Genomic DNA, 18,207 nt, shown 5'->3' with positions numbered 1-18,207 from the left:
AGCCCTGTGACGGGCTCTGCAATCAGCGTGGAATCTGCTTGACGATTCTTTCCCTCTACCTCTCCCTCTGTTTCTCCCACTTATTCTCTCTCTCTCAAGTGAATAAATAAATCTTTAAAAAAGAACTTCAAGTCATCAGGCTTAGGGTAACATTTTATCTCTGCTCTCCTCAGTTAGCTAAGGTGGCTCTGAGGCTGGGGACTGGAATCCACTGAAAGCTCAATCACTTGTATGTCTGGTGGTTAAATCTGGGTGTAGGCTGGTATGTCAGATGGGTCTGGGATTGGAAGATCTATATATGGCCTTTCTATGTTGTCATGTCTATATTATTAGAGGGACTTTTGTCTGTTTGAGGTACCAAATTAAATCTTTTCCAGGTTCTATCAAAGGGTTTTAAACTCATGCCCCAGGCTTAATCTTTAGACTATATTCCTTACAGGAACCTAGATCTCATATCTACCCAAAAGCTATTTCTTTTAATTTAGCGTTGTTTGCCATCTGGAAAGACTGAGAATAAAAAACAGCTTGTTTTTATTTTTTAAATAAAGCAAATTTTGGATCCTTTAAAATTTTTTTTCTTCAGCTAATCTCTCTTTCTTCTAACATTTTACTGCAGGCAGCTAGAAAAAACCAGGAAATACCTTCACTACTATGCCTGCAATTATCCTCAGCTACAACATCCAGTTCATTGCGTGTAGTTTCTATTTTCCATATTACTGCAGGCGATCATATTGTTAAACTTTTCACCACCACAGAGCAAGAGCCTCCTTTATTCCGGCTTCCAATAATATTTTCTTCACTTTCTGTTAAACCTCAGTCATAGTCCTTTCCTGAGCCATCAGTCTTCTGCTGACAATCTCTTCAAGGGGTTTATGCTTTCACCTATACTGTCTTGTCCTCCTGGTCCTGGAAGATCCCATTTATAACCCAATTCCAAGGTCACTGCAACATATTTGAAGTTTATATTATGGCAACAACCTGCTTCCAAGTACCAAAACATGTCCTCTATTACTGAGTAATAAACCATCTCAAAATTTAGTAGTACAAAATGACAATATTTGTTTTTATGACAAATCTGAAATTTGGGGTGGCTGGGTGGCTCAGTCGATTAAGCGTCTGCTTCAAGGTCCTGGGATGGAGCCCCGTTTCGTGCTCCCCACGTCAGCTCCCTGCTCAGTGGGGATTCTGTTTCTCTCCCTCTGCCCCTCTCCTGGCTCGTGCACTTACTCTCTCTCTCGGATAAATAATAAAATCTTTTTTGAAAAACCTGGGACATCTGTCTCTGCCCTATTCAGCATCAGTTAGTGTGGTTCAAAAACTAAGGACTAAAATTCAGATGGAAGCAGTATCACCTTCTTTGACCTGTATGTCATTCCTGCAACATTATATTCATAAAAAGGAGTCACTATAGCCAGCCTGTATTTAAGGAGTGAATAATTATATTCCATCATTTAAAGGAAGAAGTTGCAGACATTTTTAAACCACTATGGATGGGAAGACTGATTCTGGTTATCAAGGAAAAATCTCGTAGTTGCAACATAAATCTTTGAGGTGTCTGTTGTACTTTCATAACAAGAAAGGAAATTAATGGAAGCTTACTGCAATTCAATAGCAGTGAAACCTGTAATGGTAAAGACATCTTCAGAATGAATAGCAATGGAAAATCATCAGGTAAAGAATAAAAATCAGCTGATGCAGTGACTGCAGGCAAAGAAAACATGAAGAGGTGGAATGAAGTTTGAAATACTAAGGCCCCGTGACTAGTTGCAAAATGAGAATGGTAATAGCTTCTTAGAAATATATGTGTATGTATTTAAATTTTTCCTCTCTTTCTCTTCTCCCTTTCCCATACTATTTTATACAAGGTGTGTAGGAGCTGGTTCTCTTTACAATTTAGTCTTTAGGTCACAGGATATTAAGTAATTTAAGTAATTTTAATTGAACAAAGTTAATATATTTACCAATGCACTCTTTTTAAAAAGATCAATAGCATTGGTAAACCTCTAGCTACACAAACCAAGGAAAAAAAGAGAGAAGACACAAATTACTATCACAGGGGGCCTGGGTGGCTCAGTTGGTTAAGCAACTGCCTTTGGCTCAGGTCATGATCCCGGAGTCCCAAGATCAAGTCCTGCATCGGGCTCCCTGCTCAGCGGGGAGTCTGCTTCTCCCTCTGACCCTCCCCCCTCTCATGTGCTCTCTCTCTCTCTCTCAAATAAATAAATAATATCTTTAAAAAAAAAAATAAATTACTATCACAAATGAAAAAGAAACCATCACTACTCATTCCATGGATAGTGAAAGGATGATAAAGGAATATTATGAATCAGTCTGTGTCCCACAAATTTAATAACTTAAATGAAATGGACAAATTCCATGAAAGGCAAAATCAACAAAAACTCCCACAAGGATAAATAGATATTCTGAATAGACTTATATCTATTAAAGAAGTTGAATCAACAATTAATAATCTTCCCAAACAGAAGGCACGAGGCCCAGATGGTTTCACTGGTGAATTCAAACATTTAAGGAAGAAATAGTGCCAATTCTCTACAAACTTCTGGAAAATAGAGGCAGAGAGAACAGTCTTAGCTCATTTTAGGAGGTCTGAATTACTTTAATATTAAAATCAGACAAAGACAATACAAAGACAGAAAGTTACAGACCAATATGTCTCATGACATTGCATGCATATATATGCAGAAACTTAAAAAAAAAATAGCAGACTTAATCCAAGAATATGTAAAAAGAATTAGACACCATGACCAAGTCATAGTAAGTCCAGGTGTACAAGACTGGTTCAACATTCAAAAACTCAATTGATGTAATTCATCACAACAGTCTAATGAAGAAAAAGCATAAAATAATTATCAGTATATGCAGAAAAAGCATTTGGCCAAGTTCAACATTGAATCATGATATTAAAAAAAAGGAGATACATTCTCAACCGTTCCTATTCAACATCATACTGGAAATCTTTGCTAATTCAATCAGAGTCCAGAAATAAAAGGTATATAAATTGAGATGAGATAAATGAAACCATCTTTGCTTGCAGATGATTTGATTGTCTATGTAGAAAATCCTAAAGACTCAACAAAAAAATGGTTGGAAGGTTTCAGAAGTTAATATACACAAGACAACTATTTCCTATATATCCTATATACCAGCAATGGACAACTGGAATTTGGAATTAAAACAGAACAGCATTTACATTAGCACCACCAAAAATTAAATACTTACTTATAAATCTAACAAAATATGAACTGGATCTATATAAGAAAAATTACAACAAAACTCTGAGAAAAAAAATTAAAGAGAATCTAAATAGATATTCCATATTCATGGATAGGAAGACTCAAATTTACTGAATGCCAGTTATTCCCAACTTGATCTACAGATTCAACGCAACCACAATAAAAATCCCATACAGCTATTTTGTTGATATTGGCAAACTAATTCTAAAGTTCATATAGAAAGGCAAAGAGCCAGAATTTCCAACACAATTCTGAAAAAGAAAAACTGGAGGATTGACATTACCCAATTTTAAGACTTACTAGCTGCAGTGACTAAGACAGTGTGACATTGGTGAAAGAATAGACAAATATTTCAATGGAACAGAATAGAGAGACCATACAATTATTGTCAATATTTCTCTGACAAGGCATTTCAACAGAGAAAGGATAGTCTTTTCTGCCAGTGGTGCTGGAAGAACTGAACATCCACATGTAAAAAAAAAAAAGGAATCTAAATACAGACTTTAACTCCTCTCACAAAAATTAACTCAAAATGTATCATAGATCTAAATGTAAAATGCAAAACTATAAAATGTCTAGAAGTTAGAAAAGAAATTCTAGGTTTGACAATGACATTTTAAATACAACACCAAAAACATAGTCCATGAAAAAAAATTGATAAATTGAACTTCATTAAAGTTAAAAACTTCTGTGCTACCAATGAGTCTGTTTAGAAAATGAAAAAACAAGCCACAGACTGGGAAAAAATCTTTACAAAATACATACTTGATAAAGGACTTATAATCAAACTATAGCCCCCAAAAAGCACCTGTTAAACCTCAACTATAAGAAAGTGGGCAAAATATCTGAACAGACACGTCATTAAGGAAAATATACAGATGGCAAATAAGCATGAGGAAATATGTTCAACATCATATATCATCAAGGCAGTGCAAATTAAAAAACAATGAGACACCACTACATATGTGCCTAGGATGTGTTTGATCAGTTATGTTAGGACAAATAGACACAGAGATGACTTCAGTGAAGGAAGAAGTTTCTAGACTCACAGATCCCTAACAACAGGAGCTACAGCACAGCACAGAGGGACATATGGGGGATATGTTGTCAGTCAGGAGGCAGCAGGAGCAAGAGAAAAACATGGGCAATAGCCTTTATTGTGGTTTTCACAGGAGGAAGTTGGTATGGTAGATAAGCAGGTGTAGACTTGGCTAGTTTGAACAATATCAGCAGGCGTGGGATGTAGAGGTTGTCATGAGTTGTCTGGTACCTGGCCCTGAGTTGATTAGGTCAGGAGAATATGGACCTGGCGTGTGAAAGTTTTATAAAGTTGGTGGTTGGGTTTATAGGTTTGGGATTGTTTGGTTTGCATATGAATGATATGATCACAAGGGAATCATCTACTATGTCTAGGAGTAAGCTAGTTCTGAGAAAAGTCTCTCACTGTCAGGAAGGCCTCAGGATGCTAATGCATTATAAAATACAGAAAATAAGGAACATGGTTAATACAAAACATCTATCAGAATAGCTAAAACCCAAAAACACTGACATCAAATGCTGGAGACAATGTGGAGCAGCAGGAACTCTCAGTGTTTGTGGGAATGTAAAATCCTATAGCTGCTTTGGAAAATATTTTGGCAGCCCTTACAAAATCAACCACAGGTTGGCATATGAACCAGCAACTACACTCCTAGATATTTATCCAAATAGCTGAAAATTTAGAACCATAGAAAACTTTGTACATGAATATTGATAATAAACCCTCAAAACTGCCAAAAATCAGAGCAACCAAAATGTCCTTCAAGGGGTAAATGGATAAACAAAAGATGGTACATCCATAAAATGGAATATTATTCAGTGATAAAAAGAAATGAGCCATCAAGCCACAAAAATAGAGGACCCTTAAATGCAAATTGTTCAGTGAAAGAGCTAATCTGACAAAACAACATATGGTTATGATTCCAGCAATATGACATTCTGGAAAAGGCCAACCTGTGGAGATGGCAAAAAAAAACCAGTGGTTGCCAGGGATTTGGGGCGGGGGAGGACAGGAGGGATAAATAGGAGAAGCTCATGGCATTTTTAGGGCAGGGAAACTATTCTGTATACTACTACAGTGGTAGACACATGAGATTATGCACTTGTCAGAATGTGTAGAATTTTACATCACAATGAGTGAACCCTGATGTAAACTGTAGATTTTAGTTAATAATAATTCGTCAATATTAGTTCATCAACTGTAACAAATGTACCATACCAAAGCAAGATGTTAATCATAGGAGAAACTATGTTGGCAGAGATGGGGTATATAGGAACTCTATTTTCTGTGCTATTTTTCTGTAAACCTACAACCACTTGAAAAGACAGTATTTAAAAATGAAAAGGCAAGCACAACATACAAGAAGATATTTACCTTTCGTTAACTGACAAAAGATGAATATCCAAAAAAATTAGAAAACGTAAAAAATTAATGAAAAAAAAACCACATTTTTTTTAAAATGGAGGGGAGATGAACAGGAAATCCACAGAAAAGAAATCAAAATGGCAATCCACGTATTGAACTCAACGGCAATACTCAAAAACAATAAAATTGACATGTTCTCATTGACTAAAATTTAAAAGTTGGACAATTTCAAGTGGTGGTGAGACTGTAGAGCATGAAGAACTCTCAGCTCCTGCTTTTGAGTGTGTAGACTGGAATGTTTGCTTTGGCAAGATCTAGTTGGTTAGATTTTATACAAATTATGTAATATAGCGACTGCACCTGAAGAATACATTGAAGAGAAAGTCTGATACATACACAAAATGAGACACAGACAAAAATATTCAATACACCAGAGCTGGTAATATTAAAAATATATAAGTAATTTAAGAAAAGAATGACTAATGAAATACAATGAAATAATACATAGTATTTAATATGAATAACCTTGAGCGACAGGTGTTAATAGGAATAAACTCCCAGAACACCATTGAGTAAAAAAAAAGCAGAATTATATGTAGAGAGTCATGTTTGAAAACATGAGAAGTTTTTATTTAGGGTGCATACATATGTAGAAATAGAATAAAAACATGAATGGAAGTAATCAATACTGAGTTTTGTGGAAGTGATCACCTCAGGGAAGAAAGAGAAAAAGGATTGGAGGTGATAAAAGGAGCTTCCACTGTATCGGTAATGCTTTACCTCTTTAAATAATTCTGAAACAAATATTGGCAAAATTCAAGATTTTATTTAGAGTTGGGTGGGGATGCATCACTGTTTGTTCTCTTTGCAGTCATACTCTTCTGGATATTTGAAGGACTTAACTTTAATTAGTAAAACAATGTGTATATAATAAACCAGCTCCATCATGTTTATCTTGAAGATGAGAAAAAGAAACCAAATGAAAGATGTTGGTGGGGACAATGACCTCTTAGGAACTACCCCATCATAATATAATGAGTTCAGGGGGATCAGCTCGAGACCGTGATGAGACTTATGCTGTCATGAACATACCAGGTAGAGAATGATGCCTAAAATTAGCAGCAGTGACAGGGTCAGAAGCCCTCCTACCCTAACTGTTCCCAGCAAGGAAAGCTGTCCCCCAAATTACCACTGATGATGGTCTGCTGGGAATGGGAGAGTTCCCTCTATCAGGACTCCCCTTGTTCTCAGAAAACCCTATCAGCTGAGCTGTCATTATTAACAAAGCCCAAAGGGAGATTGAAAGCTTTGTCTCTCTCTTTGCGCATCCCTCCAACATTGTTGGATGTACCTATTCAGTTGTTAAAAAAACAAAAACCCATTGCGTTGCACAGCTGCACTGTGCTGATATGAAAGTAAGTTGACGGCGTCGGCTGTAATTATGAGGGGTAGTGTGGACATTTTGTGATGTGAAAAGTTTCTGTGCATACAGATTGACCAGAGAAGCAGATGAAACAAACACGCAGCAGAGTTGAGGATATAGAGATTCTGGATCTTTCTGGGATTTAGGGGTGGGTTTGGTTTTTCTCCAAAGAAATAACTCACTCACGTCTAAAGGTAAAGAAAGCTATGAGAGAGAATACAGGTAAATATGTGAATTTTTTAAAATGACATTCCTTTATTCATTTCAGTAGATGGAGACCAAATTAAACCAGAAAATAAGGAGATTCTAGTTCAGTATCTATAAATTTGTTTCTACTCCTTATCTTTTTAAAATTTTTATTATTGAAATACAGTTGACGTATAATATTATATTAGTTTCAGATGTACAACGTAGCGATCTGAAGATTCTGTACACAGTGCTCACCACAGTAAGTCTAGTTACCATCTGGCACATACAACACTATTAAAATATTATTGACTATTTTCCCTATGCTATACTTTTCATCCACGTCACTTATTTATTTTATAACTAAAGGTCTGTACTTCTTAATCCCCTTCTCCTGTTTCACTCATCTCCCCAACCCTTTCCCCCTGGCAAGCACCAGTTTGTTCTCTGTACTTATGAGTCTGTTTATCTTTTTGGTTTGTTCATTTTTTAATCAAATATGTGCCAAATCTCCTAATTGTCAGGAGTTTTGCTTTATGCATGGGACACTAAGATTTAAAAATATATATACAGGGTGCCTGGATGGCTCAGTCATTCAGCGTCTGCCTTCGGATCAAGTCATGATTCCAGGGTCCTGGGATCAAGCCCCGCATCGGGCTCCCTGCTCACCGGGAAGCCTGCTTCTCCCTCTCCCACTCCCCCTGCTTGTGTTCCCTCTCTCGCTGTGTCTCTCTCTGTCAAATAAATAAAATCTTAAAAAAAAAAATTACAGTTACTTTCCCCAAAGAAGTCACAGGTTGGGGGTAAATTGGCAATATGCACTACCATATTATTGTGGGGGTATTAAAACAGTTATGATGAAGTAAGTGATTTAACACCACAGAAGGAGAAGCAACCTGTCCAAAGCTGGGACAGTCAAGGAAGGTTTCACCAATGAGGTCCTATTAGATCTGGATCTTAGAAGCTGGTCATATGAGAGAGGAAAGGGGAGCAGAGAAGGAAAGGAGGGATGTGAAGAAAATTCCAGGAAGAGGGGAAGCCTAAGCAAAGGCATAAAAATTTAAAATGATACCATGTGCTTAGGAGATGATCCATTAGTCTTTGTTTTAGGGAGAAAGACGAAACATGAGTTTGCGAAATGAATTTGGGCTCAAATTGGGAAAGTCTTGAATACCATGCTAAAATTTAAGATAAATTTTAATTCAGTGTGATATCATGCTTTGATCTCCATTTTGAAAAATTTCTCTAGAACAAATATGAAAAGTAGAGAACGAGGTAGAAACCAGTAGGTAATAGATCTGTTAGGAGACTGGTATAGTAGTCCAGGTGAGTACCTGAGTTAGTAAAGCTATGGCAGTGGAAAGTAGGGAAAAGATTGGAAAGTTATTTCAGCAGCAGAATTCCAGGGGGTTGGTATGTGATCAGATGTGTGGGAGGAAAGGGCCCAGAGGAAATATCAAAGATGTTTTTGTGGTTTCTGGATATGGCGACTGAAAGGCTGGAGGTATGATTAATAGGGACAGATTAACAAAGGAGTAGGAGCAGACTGGGGTGGATGAGTTTGATATTTGACATGTAGAATTTGAAGTGCTTTCATTAGTCCAGAGATTTGGACCTCATGAAAATGTGGGCCTGGGCATATAGATTTGGAAGACAGCAGGATCAAGTTAATGGTTGAAGTCACCGGAGTTCATAAGATTGCCAAGAGGGAAGTCAGAATGGGAGTATAAGCTCGTTAGGGATAGAAACTGGAGAACATCTACATCTAACTGCTCTTGCATGTGGGCAGAGATCATGAGAGATAACCCGTGACGGAATGAGATGGGAGAATGCATGCAGCTAGTTACCATGACAGAAGAAAGTACTGAAGTTCTAGAAAGGCACAGAATGCTTAAACTCCCAATGCTTAAAGCAACAATTGATTACTTCGTAACGTTTCTTTCTTCATATTGGACCACACCAGATGTATAACATGCTAACAAGGTTTTATAAAAAGTATATAAAATGCATTTAACATAGCACATCGATATTATTAAATTAAAAGAAAGAGGAGCTGGTGACAGTTGGAGTACATGCAACGTAGAAACAGGTGCGTCATTACTTTTTTCAGACCACTTATTGAAGCTTTCATAAGCTTTCTACAACTTGAGGTTAAGAGTTATTCATGATAAACTGAACGAAAAAATAGACAAGGAGGAAAATATTTAGAAATAAGAGGAAGTAAAGAAATTTCTTATTCCATGATTTTATTGCTGAAATTGATAGAGTAGATAATGAACTTGAACAATTCATAAAAATATATACTTTCTCACTGATAAAAAATTAGCAATTCAGAGAATGAGAATCTGGCTCATTATTTTAATTAATTCAGCATTATTTTAACAAATTTTTATTGAGTGCTTACCATATGCCAAACACTATTCTAGGGGCTGGGATACACCAGAGAATAAGACAGACAAAAATTCCTGCCTTATAAAGCCTATCAAATAAATAGCTAACTGATTAGTAGTTGATAACTGCTAGAGTGAAGGGTTTGTAAAAATGGTGGGGAAGAGGGAGAGGAAGTGCATGGGGCGAACAATGCTTGCGATTGTTAAGGATAGCCAGGAATACTCTGACTGAGAAAGTAACATTTGAGTCTGACTTCGTTTAGGTTATGACATGGGAGGGAGCAGTTATAGCAAGTGCAAAGCCAAGAGGTGGCAGCATGCCTGATGTACTAGGAGAACAGACAGGAGTCCTCAGTCATCGGAGTCTGGACTGGACTGGAGAACTGCGGCGGCAGGGGAGGGGGGCAGGAGACACAGGGCACAGGAGGGGCAGTCCTGGCCAGATCCTGCAAAGCTCTATAGGCCATCATGAGGACCTTGCCTTTCCTTCTGAGTGAGATACTGGTTTTCAAGCGGAGTTGGAAGAATTATAATCATGTTGCAATGGAATAAGGTACTGCCATAATTTCTACAGTTGGCTTTTTTTTTCTTTTTTTTTTTTTTTAAGTAGGCTCCATGCCCAGCATGGAGCCCAATACAGGGCTTGAACTCACGACCCTGAGATCAAGACCTAAACTGAGATCAAGAGCCCCATGCTTAACCACTGAGCCACCCAGGCGCCCCTCTACAGTTGGCTTTCTTACAGAAAATAACTCTCTTGATTTTGTACGTACTTATTATACTAGGCAGAATTCTAAGAATGTCCTCCAAGATGCCCATGCCCTGGTAATCTAGGTACTACAGAAGGAATTTGCAGATGGAATTAAGGCTACAATCAGCTGATATGAAAACAAGGAGATTATCTAAGATTATCTTGGTAGATCCGATGCAACAACACAAGACTTTAAAAGCAGAGACAAAGGGCGCCTGGGTGGCTCAGTTGGTTAAGCAACTGCCTTCGGCTCAGGTCATGATCCTAGAGTCCTGGGATCGAGTCCCGCATCGGGCTCCCTGCTCAGCAGGGAGTCTGCTTCTCCCTCTGACCCTCCTCCCTCTCATGCTCTCTGTCTCTCATTCTCTCTCTCTCAAATAAATAAATAAAATCTTAAAAAAAAAAAAAGCAGAGACAAAGAAGAATCAGGCAGAGGGCAAGATCATAGACTCAAGGCAAGAGAAGGATACTACCTGCCATTCCTGGCTTTGAAGATGGAAAAAGGGGGCCACAGGACAAGGAGTACAGGCAACCTTTAGAAGCTGAGAACAATCCCAGGCCAGCAGCTGTTAGGAAGCAGGGACTTTAGTCCTTACTTGCAACCACAGGAAACGGAATTCTGCCAACAATCTGTAACTGCTTAGAAGCAGATTCTTCCCCAAAACCTTCGGAAAGGAACCCAGCCCTGCCCTGTTGCTTTCAGCCTGTGAAACCTAGAAAAGAGGAAACTTGCTTTCTTCAGACTTGCAAACTACAAAACTGGAAGATAACAAATAGATGTTTTAAGCCACTATTTTGTGCTACATTGTTACGACAGCAATCAAAAACTAAAACTTATATAAAACATAAAACACTTAAATATTGTATTTGCCTAACATTTCATTGAGAACAAAATCTGTGACTTATTCTTCTAAAAAAATTCTCTTTATATTTCTGTACCTGAATGTCCTAGGTCAGACAGGACTCAACATAAGATAGCACATTAATCCTTCAGTGATTAAAGAAACCAAAATGATTTACTTTGGGCATTTTGCTTATTATATCATTTCCTAAATAATTTATGTTCTAGTCAATTCAGAAAACCTACAATTCATTACAGAAAATGTAAGATCTATCAGGGACTAGTACTAAATAAATGAATATGGAGTTTCGTTTTCATAACTGTACGTCGAAGGGAGAAAAATAGAAAGTTTTTCCTAACTACCTAAAACTGAGAAAGCAGTGGAATAAGATGCTACCATGAAATTCATATTTCTATGAAGAATCTCAAAGATCTGCAGGATTATAGGTATAGAAGACAAACTCCACAGTCCCCCCAAAACTGTGCCTAGGCTTGGTCTCATGTGTTTGCTATTGTCAGAAAGCAGGCTTGTCTCAGGATGAGCTTTTTCTTAACTGCATTATCAACATAAGAGACAATTGGCTACAGACTCCCAGCTTCCTTAAAACATGAAATATTCTTGGGACGCCTGGGTGGCTCAGTCGGTTAAGCATCCGACTCTCAATTTCAGCTCAGGTGATTGATCTCAGGGTTGTAGGATCGAGCTCCGTGTCGGGCTCGGCGCGCAGCTCAGAGTCTTCTTTGGATGCTCTCTCTGCCCCTCCCCCTGCTCGTGCTCCCTAAATAAATAAATAAAATCTTTAAAAAAAACATGAAATATTCTTAAAGACCTCAAGTCTTGCACAATTCACAGTGCTTGCTCCCATCTGAACATCACCAACATGGTGTTTCTCTTGTTAGGAGATTTTTTCTGATGTATTGTGTGCACTTACGTTAAGCCCAAGTTGTTGATGTCTAAACACAGACTCTGCATTTTCCTGTAAGACATCCCGGCCATTTTAAAGCCCATCAAAAAAGATATAGCGAATGCTGCCCCCACAACTTTTAGTCTTCAGTGAAGATGATGAAACGCACTCAGAAATAAATAGCTTCATTCAAACTAGAGCTTAAAAACACCAGATTGATCCACTGGTTTCAAACGGGTTTTCAAACGCCGCTGACAGTGGCATCCTGTGGGGCTCAAAAGATGGTCTTGTCTTATTTGAAAGTGGGCCTTTCAAACACAGCCATCATTCAGAACACTTCAGAAAGCGCTTCCCCTCTCTGTATATGTGACTCCATCCCTTTCTCTTCCTCTTGAAAATTTTCCTAGAGAATTGATCGACTCAGAAAAAAGGAGGGAAATGCAGAGTCTAATAGTCTACATAAATTTTTGTATATTCCAATAATTTCCTACCCAACTAAACATAATAAAAACATATCCTTATCTCCTTCCCAGATTCCCCAAACCACCAAAGATTATAATGTTCAGTTCTTAAAATATCTTTCTTTTTTGGATATTTTGAATTTAATTTAACTGTAGAGAGGATTAAAAACCTATGACTGTCCTTTCTCACTTAAGCCAAGGAGTATTTTAGAGAGCAAGTATCATATTTTGCTATTACAAAATTAATTCAACTGTGCATGCTTTTATTCATTCCATTCAAATAATTTGACAGACGTCTGAATATCTCCTGTCGCATACCAGGTTCCGTAGTTGGCACTGTGTTCACAGACATAAATAGGATGAAGTCTCTGCCTGTGACAAGTTTGTAATCTACTTAACCAACCAATTTCACATAGACACATGCCCCACGCACACTCACCAACTCATCATAGGTGCCAACTGAAAGTTCTTTCTACAATTAAAATGATGCAAGTTCATCTCAGTTGGGGAATGGGGAATTTCTCAATAAATTATGACCTGGCCCTTTTACTTACTCTCAAATGGATTTTTATCATCTATTATTTATCAATTGATCTTTGAGGCTGAATGAAATCAATATATTTTGTACTGTCTTCTTAAAGGCAATCAGGATTCCTGGAACTGAAATGTACTGAGGGACTCATCTTTGTTATACTTAAACAACCTTGGTAAATCATAAAAATCAGACATTTCTATCAGGGTTGAAACAGATGCCAATAGAAACATGGGGGCCAAGTAGAAGCGACTAAAAGTACCCTGATGTCCCATAAAGTCCAACAACCTGTGCCAAGATCATGCTTAGGAATTGCACGTAAAAAACATTCTAATCATACTCGCTGTGAGCTGTAACTTTTAATGGGGATTCAGAGAAGCTGTCTTCGAGCATGATGACTTTCAGTACAAATTTGCCGCACACTTGTCATTTTGCTTTGAGAATTTGAGGACTTTTCGTTCAAACGTGGCAATTCTAAATAAATGCATGAATGAATGGAAAGCAGCAGCCGAGGGTCAGAGAAGCAGACTGAGGATCCTTTCCTCTGATGACCTCGCAGCTGAAAGCAGAGGTAACTGAAGTATTAGTCCCTTCTGAGAATGAGGTGTCTTGTTGCAGGAAAGGTACAAGGTTATACTGTCCATAATTGTACTTACTTTCCCAGAAAAACTTGAAAATCATTAAAAATTCCCCTCTTCCTCTTATGCCAAAGTTGCATAAATATGGTGTTATATGATTCAGGAATTTGCATAATTATAGCTTGCTGTATTTTGCCATAACCTAAGAAAGTACTTTATTTCAATAAAACAGCAACTAGACCATACATGATTGTTAGGCTCAATATCAATTGTCCCTCATTAATGTTGCAGAGAAGCGATTAGCATTTTGAGGCAAACAAGGTGTACTTACTTAGTGGGACATGACCCCGCTGTCACTAAATTATATCTATGATTAATGATCTTCTCCAGTTTAAAGTTTGAACCACAACAAATAGATTATAAGTGAAAAACGGGTGAGAGATAAGGAAATATGAGAAAGATGAACCTCAAGACTTGACTCATACGTGCCTTTGTTCAATACTGAATCCGGCTCCTAGTGCAATTGACCTCAAGGTTGATGCTCAGATTCCAAGGCAGTGGTTTTCAACCCTGACCACACATAAAAATCACCTGTGGAACTTTTAAAAAACCCCAATGTTCAGGTCCCACCCCAGACTAATTAAATTCTCTGAAGGTGAGACCTGGGCACTAGGAGGTTTTCAAAGAATAAATGCCATAATATCCACATTTTAAAAATGAAACTGGAGTCAGGAAGGAAAAAAAAGCTGTATTTAAACACATTATGATAAAGATTTTGGTTTGGGTTTTCTACTTTACATTGGCAGAATAAAAATTACTTTCCTCTGGTTTCCTAGTTAGTCCATAGCTAAATAGAGAATTGTGGGGGAGGGGTTATTTAGGTATTTATTTCACCACTGGAAGTATCATCTTATTATATGGAACAGAGTTTTATTTCACTTTAATCAATCTGTTACAATCATAGCCAAATTCGAAAAGGCAAAACCTACAAAATTAGAGAACACCATTTTAGAATTCTCCCCCAAAAGATTTTTCCTGTGTGTATGTATATATATGTAAATTCACATGCCCACTGTACTTTGACTCCTTTTTCAACCAGTCTGATTTAGGAGCTATCCAACCTGGTAACAATTGCCTTGTTACCAGAAACACTGAAAAGACCTCGCTGTGGTAGACCAGCATTATCTAGAATGAGATATTTCAGGATGCATCCTGGGTGGAGCATTTGGTTAAGCGACCGACTCTTGGTCTTGGCTCAGGTCATGATCTCATGGTTGTGGGATCAAGCCCCGCTTTGGGCTCCACACTCAGCACGGAGTCTGCTTGGGATTCCTTTCCTCTCCCTCTGTCCCTCCAGCTCATGCTCTCTCTCTCTAAAATAAATAAGTAAATCTCAAAATAAATAAATAAATACAACATGAAATAGGATTACATTCAGACTTTCACAAGCCCTAACACTGAAAAGATTATGGTGTACCTCCAAATGGAATTCAAAGTAAACACAATATTAAGTCATTAAACACAATTTTTCATATATGCTGATATAAAATATGTTTTTTCCACATTTTCTGCCTATAAAATTCTGGATAACGTCATTAAAGTTGGACTTTTCTCAGAATGTTGGTGTCTCTAATACATGTCAGCCAGCCAGTCGAGTGTTCTATCGCTATATAACTTCACTATACAATTCATGCCCATGTGTATACATGCAATATTAGTAGGTGTATATTTTTGCAGATTTTATATCTGGCACCCTCATAGCCAATGGAAAGCTGAGGACGAGGAAGATCAAGGAAGGAAGGAAAGAAGGAAGGAAGGAAGGAAGGAAGGAAGGAAGGAAGGAAGGAAGGAAGGAAAGAAGGAGGGAGGGAGAAGGGGAGGAGCAAAGGAAAATATCACTGGAATGAAACCAAATAGAACTTGCTCTTCTCTTTTACCCCTAATTCTCCAACCCATTTCTACTGTTCACTTGCCTTCTCTTTTATTCGTCTGTTCATTCCTCCTTTTGATAAATATCCCTAGCAGCTCCCAAAGTTGATGAATTGCCACTGTACATACTAAAACAATTTCACAAAGATGGCAAACTAGATTCACAAATAATTTGTACTCAAAGTTCTGAGTAACCCTCACAGACCTTGTAGAGTTTACCCAATTTTGAAATCAATTCAGTCGCTCTACTGCCTGAAGTTCTATGAAAGTAATTGATTGATATATGGTTTTTTAATGTATTCACTTTGTTATTTGAGTCATTGTCACCTTGCTAGTGCTACCTGTCAAACTTAGGATGTTGATCCTTCGATCTAGATGTGTTATGTATTGTGTGATATTAATTTCTGTGTGATCTGGTCAGTTGTGAGATGTTTTTAGTGCTTACATTCAGACAGTTCTTCATGTTTTTTCTTTTGCTAATACACAGTTAATATGGCTTTGAACTGCCTTATGAATAAATTACCAACTCTAATTGAGTCATTTCAGATAAAGAGGAATCAGTACAGAGATTCAGACTCCTCCATACATATAAAGCATTTCAGATCCTTTTAATGTATACCTTAGAATTCGCTAGCAGTCAGAAGAAAATAGAAAAATGTCTTTATTTTCTAATGTCTTGTAGTTTTCACTCAGAAAAAAAGTGAAGTCTTCATTTAACTTAATGGAACAAAAAAGTAGCTAATTACATAATTAGTCGATTCATTACTAATTTTATATATTGGCAGAGGCATTTCATCTTGAGTCCTCCACACCCTTGGAATATATTAGCATTGGAAATCATGGATTAAATTCTTGGGCATATTGCATATTGGAAAGGTAAATATAATAGTGATATGTGTTATATAAATATGTGCATAAATATGTAGGTAGAAATACAATTTGGAAATGGCTGGTTGGACTGGTACATTATCTTATCGGTTATGATTTCTTTTTTTTTTTTTTTAGATTCTTAACTTGCTGCCAAATTTCGTGCTTAGCTGGAGAGGGTTTCATATGATTTTTTGTATGTTTATTTATGGTATTTTTTTTCACTAAAAATGCATCATTACCTTAGCAGCTGCCGCACCACATGGAGCAGCATGTGTGCTTTTTAAAAGCGATCCAGAGCACCTTCCCCCAGAAACCCGGAGCCAATATGCTTTGGGAAGTCTGCAGCAGGACTCAGATTTCACCAGCAAGATAATGTAGGCTTTAGATATTTTTGCCGGCATTTTTTTTTTCCAATAATAATTTTCTTTACCATTTCTTCTTTCCTGAGTATTCTATTTAAAAATACTATTTCAAAAAAAGAAAAAAATATAAAAGTTAATGCATAACGAACGACAGCTTAAAATACATTCTCTCTCTTGCTTGGGGCCATTTTGGAAGGAGCTTAGGGCTGCTGCTACTTAACAAAACATGAAAGAGAAAAACACAGAAATGGGTAATGGTGTGTTTTTCATGAATGAACCTTTCCTTGCTTTGCATATTTGAAAGAGTCTGCACCTTATTTCTTTGTGTGGGTGTGTGGGTGTGTGTGTGAGAGAGAGAGAGAGGGAGGTAGAGAGAGAGAGAAAGAAGGTAGGGACACAGAGAGAAGAGAGGGAGAGAAAGGGACAGAGAGAGAGAGAGAGAGAAGGGGGAGAAAAAAAGGAAGAAAGGGAGGAAGGGAGGGGCCGGGGAAGTATGGACAGGAGTCTATGCCAAGTCAACCTAGTCTTCCTCTGCCTAGGCACTCAAGTTCCTGCCCTCATGTCATATGCATTTATTGAAAATCTCATTTCAATCCCCAACCTCAACTCTATATGCTGAATCGTATGCCTCTTCCCTTCAGGTGAATTCCAGATTATCTTTGCATAACAACACCCTCAAGGCTATTACTCAGGTCAGGCATAGGTAAACTGACAATTGAGCAATGCTAGCAAAGTAATCCATAAATGTAATACTCTGTATATTTTGTGTAAATGATGCTAAGCAATTCATTTTCCTGAGTTTTTAACATGAAATTATGTATTTTAAATTAAATGTCCGGCTTATTTTAAAAACATATGGACTTTAGAGATAAAATTTCATCTCATCAAAACATATTAATGCAAGATATGGAGTGGAACTTTATAAATCCCCTTGCTAAAATGGCATCTAAGAGTGGGAACTGGGGAGTGAATTTCTAATATCCACGGGGAAAAAAAGAAGACAGAATTCTGAAGAATGGTGTTATCAGGAAAACAAGGCACCTATCAAGATTCCTGAAATTGTCTCCAGATAACCAGTTATAAAGAAAATCACATATATGAGTGCATTAGATTGGATATAACAGGTAAATATTTAATACATGATGTTCATTATTATAGTCCTTGACTTTAAAACATGCATCGCTACAGATGTGGAAAGTAAGATATACCAGAAGAGGGGTCTTCAAGGTGGGCCTGTCAGATCACATCCTGACCACCAAGTTTAGGACCATTCTGTGGGCCTTCGATCCCTCAGAGGTACCATGCGCCGGGAGGTGGGGAT

Source organism: Neomonachus schauinslandi, chromosome 3, assembly GCF_002201575.2.
Source record: "Neomonachus schauinslandi chromosome 3, ASM220157v2, whole genome shotgun sequence".
NCBI lineage: Eukaryota > Metazoa > Chordata > Mammalia > Carnivora > Phocidae > Neomonachus > Neomonachus schauinslandi.
Note: the sequence above shows the minus strand (reverse complement) of the source record.